The sequence below is a fragment of the Asparagus officinalis genome, chromosome 8 (genome assembly GCF_001876935.1).
Source record: "Asparagus officinalis chromosome 8, Aspof.V1, whole genome shotgun sequence".
Lineage (NCBI taxonomy): Eukaryota > Viridiplantae > Streptophyta > Magnoliopsida > Asparagales > Asparagaceae > Asparagus > Asparagus officinalis.
This window is the reverse complement of record NC_033801.1, coordinates 67,295,141-67,302,232: the sequence shown is the minus strand read 5'-3', so window position 1 is coordinate 67,302,232 and position 7,092 is coordinate 67,295,141.

Here is a 7,092-nt window from a genome sequence, read left to right as displayed (position 1 = left end):
AAACAATTATGGAAACTCAGCTGATATCTCATTATCTGTGCTCACCTACAAGAAAGTCTAGTCTCCAAAAGAAAGACTAGACTTGGGGAATAAGTCCGTATTAATCTATGAAAAGCAGTCAACGTTTTAAGATTCCCCAGTCTCTGAACGTTCTAACAAAAGCAACTCATAGCTCCTGACGCCCCTAGGCACCAGGGTGCGCCTCAACAAGAGTAGAATCTGGACCAAAAATCACTAATTGTGCCCTCTTCTCATATACATCCGGAGAATTCTTCAGAGAATCTTTCCTGTGTTTGCCTCATTTTTCTTTCTGTTTGGAGCCCTGCTGCCCAGACCCTCTAGCAAGCCTCTACCAGATCGATATAGCCTACTTTCCAAAAGTGGATGTGGAAACTATAACGTCATGCAAATAAGAGTCAACACCGGTATCCATGGGCAAGGGTACAGAAGGAGTTTCACACCTCACCGTGATTGGAATGATCTATAGTGGAGCACTATCATGTGAATCATCATCTTGAGTATCATCTGAGACCACCCGAGATGATGGTTATTTTTGCCCCTCACGATCTACTTCAGTTGCTCCAGAAGACCGAGTCTCAAAGGCCTTGAAAGATGGAGGGGTTCTCTGAGCCAAAAACCATATCTGCTTTTGGATGTGATAAAAATACCATCGACTTGTACACTTCGTTTGTCACACTCAGCAGCTTTGTGGCCAATAATGCCACATGAAAAGAAAAAGTCAAGAAGTCTCTCATAGGTGAGGAAGAGCTTCTCAATCTCCTCGGTCTCTTTAAAGAAAACACGTATGCCTCTTTTCAGAGGCTTAGTAATATCCACAAGAATTCTCAGCCTCATCTTGTTATCCTGCAAATCAATCCCTTTAAGTTCTCCTATAAGCGAGCCATAGTCTCTGGTTCACCTCTCGTTCATCGCAGCCAGTGGTACATTCTTGACGTTTACCCAAAATAAAGTTAAAGAAAAATATAGAGAAGTTGGGGCCCCGACCCCATGAGGAATAATCAAATTGAGCAAGTTCCTTTCAAAGCACCATGGCCCACCATCAAGCACTTTCTCCCTATTTGCATCGGAACCGAAACTGAAAAGGAAAATATTCCTTCTACTGTAATGTTCCACTTGGAAGGGGGCATCTATAATCCATACCTTCCTAAAAACATGCTCAAGACCATCTCTATTAACAATCTTCCTACCAAAAACCTTCCCCAAGATACAGTTGTTAAGGGAAGACGGATATGTTTGGTCCTTAGTTGACAGAAAAATTGGGCCATGTTCGTCGTCTAAGCTACATTTGGCACAAAGCTCGGCCAGCCCATCATCATCAATTCTCGCCATGTTACAAATTGATTTGGAGTCGAGCGGCTTCTTGAAACGATGACGCTATTAATATGAGACCGATAGATGGTCTTAAAATGGTGATGCCGTTAATTTGAGTCTTTGAGACGGATTAAACGGCGATGTCGATAATTAAATATGAAATGACGATGTTGTTAAATACATATTAAATAGAAATGCTGTTAATTAATTATGAAATGGTGATGCCTTTCATGTGAGCTGAGAGGCAGCTACCTCGGAGGCCGAGATGTGGAAAACCCCGAAAAGTACAGTGAGGGTTGGGGACGAGACTCAGATCTCACCGAATAATTCACCACAGAGCTATCGGAGTGAGACAGGAAGAGCCGTGCCTCACAAAGATTGTAGATAATAGGCAAAGAAAAAAATGAAAAAAAAGACGGTCGTGCCGATAGAGATCTATCACGAGGGAGGAAAGAGAAGCGTTACACGCTTCTAGAGAGGAAAATGAACGGACTGAGATCTAGGGTTTTCAAAACCCTAGAGATGGGGCAGCTACAAGAGAGAGAGAGCCGACTGAAAACTAGGGTTTTCAAAACCTTAGAGAGAGCGACTATGAGAGAGAGCCGACTATTTTAAAAGCATTTGTTGATAGTTGTATTTTGGTACGCTGCCTCAGCAACAATTTTAGACTTTTGACTTACTAATTAAAAAATAATTTTCATAGAAACTATTTTTGATTATAAATTATTATAATTCTCCATCTCTAACTTCTAATGTTACATGTCTACTAGTTGTATGAGTAGCTACTAGCATCACTGTTCACAAACATATACAATAGACTAAATTTTATATGCATGCTACATGATTTATGACTGAATTCCATGTGCACGCATGAAGAGAGAGATCAGACAAAAACACAAAAAATTGAAGGATTAGAAAAAAATGTTTACTTATAGTCTATATATAAAATTTCTAAGAAATTTCAAATGCACCTTTAACTTCCAAAAATTGATTAGGAATAGAAAACATCCAAAGATAAAATATTTGCTTCAATGGAACTTCAAATCATATATCGAAAGATAAAATATCTGCTAACCTAATTATCAATAGATTACGCAACCAAGTTACCAAAAGATAAAAAACTAATATAAAGATTAGGTGTCATGCCCCGCTTCCCAAAATACCAGGGGAATCGAAACGTAAACAAGCCCGTGACGTATTAGATTGAGAAGAAATGTACACTGCCATTTTTTCGTTTTTTTCTTTTCTTCTCAATTCAATACGCTAAACGTCAAACACATAAATCTCAACCATAGGTCCCCGATCACAATAGCAAGAATATATAGACAACCCAAAATAAGAAATAGACATATTATAAATAGTAAATCATCCTAGACATAAAATATGGGTCCAACATACCCTTATTATAAAACAATCCAACTAGGAATAAGAAATACATAGTCCATAAAGAAAGTATTGTTAAAAATACTAAATCTATCACTAACAAAAGAAAAGTATGGTAAAAGAGTTTTAATATCCACCTACTACTACGGAAGAAAATCACTACGCTTCAGCTGGATCTTCTACTTCTTCTGTAAGGCACCCCTGCTAAGAATCCTCTGGCTCCTGTACGATTCTGAACTGAGGCTGTCAGTCTCCTAAATCTGACGTACACTAGAGAAAATAGGTGTACGTCAACGTGCATGGCACACGGCAAGATCCCACAAGGGAGAAAAGAAAACGGTCGAATGACCAATGCGAAATAGTAATAATAAAAATAGAAGCATGCAGCAGGATCAAGATCATGCAGCTAGTCATCAGAATAATCATCCAAGTAATAATGTTATACACTAGATGGAATTAATACTTAAAAATCTACAACTCGAGACGTAGTACATCGAGCAAAATAATCCAAATAAGGAAACCCTCATGTATATATCATATGTCTCAAATTGTAGATAATTAAATATTAATCCTGATCTAGGTATGGAAAGAAATATAACTGGCTCACATCTCACGAGAACCCATAAACATTCAAACAACGAGTTCATGTAGCTAACCATCCTATAACAGATCACTGGTCTACCTCTCACATATAGTCAAAACTCATATTCTCGAATAACCGGTTGTTCACAAATCATCTACACGCATCGTTTCACTACCCCCCCAGACCCACCCTAACGCTACACAGGAATATCGTTGGTGCCAGCCTGAAAATAATCAACAATCATAATATCACATCACCTCAGACCAACCCCAGTGCTTCACAAGAATTTCACTGGTGCGAGCCTGGAAATAATCAACAATCACAATATCACTGCTCCTCAGACCCACCCTAGTGCTACACAAGAATATCGCTGGTATGAGCCTGGAAATAATCAACAATCACATCCGATCACCTAAACCAAGAATTCCCCATCCTAACTCTCCTCATTTTCTAAGTCAACAATACACAGGTATCTAGGTCTTGTACACGACATGCTAGGCAACTAAGGACATGAACCACTAACGGTTCTCAAGAAAATAAGAAATAATAAATAAATACAACTAATTTTATGCAAATTATATGATGAACATGACTATATAAGCTAGCGATGAATCAGGTGTGCATATATGATGAGTGAGTATAAATAAGAGTGTCAACATGTCGGTGTCAATGTACGTGAAATGTCGTGTTCTACAACTATTAATCACACGGTCATAATATAAAAATAATCTTTTTCCAAAATAATTTCTTTAAAAACATATATCATTCTAAAATAATTTCGTTCCACAACATAAATTCTAAAAACATTATAATTAATCTAAAATAATTCTATTACCCAAAATAAATTCTTTAATTTATTATATTTGTCCTGAAAATACTATTTTTCACATAATTACTATCCATTCAATATTTTTCATCAAACTCATGCAGAAAATTATTAACATATCTAAAAATTATACGCGATAAAATACCGGAGCGGGGATCTTACTCAAAATTAATTTACGATAATATAATAATTGATGTGAAATTAAATCTAGAGTCAGAATCTTACATATACTTAATTAACAGTATAACAAAAATGTAAAAACCAGTCAAAGAGAAGTGAGATCTTTCCTAGGGGTTTCGTCGAATGAGTCGACGTCGACGACGCGGGTCGGAGCACGACTGCGGTGCGGGGATCTCGGCGTGGCTACAGGGCTGTTGTCAGCGAAAGTCGTAAATATTTATTTTAATTAATTTTTTAAACCCTAACCTAAACCTTAATATTATATAATTATTATATATATTAATATATATGATATAATATATATATATTAGTATATAATATATATATAATATATATATATAAATTCCAATATATATTTATTATATAATAGTATATATATAATATATATATAACTTATATATTATATATATATAGTAAATATTATATCCTCTCTCCCTCTCTCTCTCTCGTTTTCTTTTTCTAAACCACCCATTCTTTTTTCTCTCGTCCTTCTTCCTCTCTCACAACCTCACCGCCGACCATATCTCTAGCCTCACCTGTCGCCTTCACGCCTTGAACCCCGTCCCTCAGCCAACCAGCGCGCCTCGATACCCTCCTCTCGTCCCGTGCACCACCCCACAACCATCACACCCCATCACCATCCTCCCGCTCCCATCTCCGTCCTCCGCCTAACTCGAGCCGCCATACCCTCGCAGTCTCTCACACGCGCCGCCTCCAGTCAACGCGCCACCCCAGTCCACACCTTCTTCCTCTCCCTCGCCAACTCAGCTACCATCTCCCCTACAGCTTGCCACCTAAGCCGCCGCTATCCTCATCGCTTCACTCTTCCTCACGCCTTCACACTCCAGACCGCCTCCTGTAGTCGCCCGCTAACCGCTCGCCTGTCACGCTCAGCCATTCAAGGCCCAAATCCGCCTCCATCTCACCGCCGACCACCCCTCGTACTCCTCCTTGAACCCCCTTCCTGGCTGTCCCCTGCGGCTTACCGCCTGCCAGTCCGACTAACAACCCCACTACGCTACTCCCTCAGTGTCTCCGACAGCCAACAGTCCGATAGCGCCCCGCCGAGTCAGCCGCACCAACAACATCCCTCTCATCTGTTGGTCGCCATGTGCCCACGTCGAGTCCACCCCCTCGCCCGAGCCAGCCGTAGCCACGCCGAGATCCCGCACCGCCAGCTCGTGGCTCCGACCCCGTCGATCGGACGTCGACTCATTCGAGACCCCTAGGGAAAATCCACTTAATCTCTCTTTTAAATTAATTAAAATAAATATTTACGAGTATTTAAAAATTAAACTAATTACAGAATAATTATCTACAAATAGAAATGTACATGTTGTGCTAATACAACAGCTGATACGAAATAGTCAAAATATACACATATTGTATAATTAAACAAGAATAATTAATAATAAAAAATATTTTTATTTATATTTAAAATCAAATAATTATGAGATAATTACGTACATAGTAAGACGTACTAGTTATACTAACACGACATATATTATGTAATAGTAGAAATAATACAACAAATTATACAAATAATACGTAATTAATAATACAACGTATTATATGAAAATATATGTAATAATAAAAATAATACAACATATTATTTAAAATAACATGTAACAGTATCGATAACGCAACAGATAAGTTTCATAAATTTTTACTGCACTAAATAAATTTATAAATATTTAAATCATTTAAATAAATATAAAACTTAGACTTTAAATCATAAAAAATTGTAGAAAATTGAGAAAAATATAAATACTCTTTTAAAATCATAATTAAATATTTTAAAATACTAGAAAATTATTTTAACTAGTATTAAAATTCATGATCCTTACATCCTACCCCACTTAAAACAAATTCCGCCCTCGGAATTAAAATAAGAACCCAAGGACAGATATGAAACGATACCCATAAGCAGATGAGACAAGAAACAAGAAACAGCAGGAAATTACGAGACAAGAAATAGTGGAAAGCCCCGGAGTCAAAGTGTGATAAGATAAGGACGAAACAAAATCTATCAAGAAAATAGGATAAGGACTCAAGAATAGTCTCACGGATGAAATATGATATGTATCTAAATTGTCCATTATATTCTCACTAGTGAGGACTCGGGACCGTGACCTGCATGGGCCACCACTAAAACCTGTCATGCCCCGCTTCCCAAAATACCAGGGGAATCGGAACGTGAACAAGCCCGTGACATATTAGATTGAGAAGAAATGTACACTGTCTTTTTTTTCTTTTTTTCTTTTCTTCTCAATCCAATACGCTAAACGTCAAACACATAAATCTCAATCACATGTCCTCGATCACAATAGCAAGAATATATAGACAACCCAGAATAAGAAATAGACATATCATCAATAGTAAATCATCCCAGACATAAAATATGGATCCAACATACCCTTATTACAAAACAATCCAACTAGGAATAAGAAATACATAGTCCATAAAGAAAGTACTGTTAAAAATACTAAATCTATCATCAACAAAAGAAAAGTACGGTAAAAGAGTTTTAATGTCCAACTACTACTACGGAAGAAAATCACTACGCTTCAGCTGGATCTTCTACTTCTTCTGTAAGGCACCCCTGTTAAGAATCCTCTGGCTCCTGTATGATTCCGAACTGAGGTTGTCCATCTTCTAAATCTGACGTACACCAGAGAAAATAGGTGTACGTCAGTGTGCATGGCATACGGCAAGATCCAACAAGGGAGAAAAGAAAATGGTCAAACGACCAATGCGAAATAGTAATAATAAAAAATAGAAACATGCA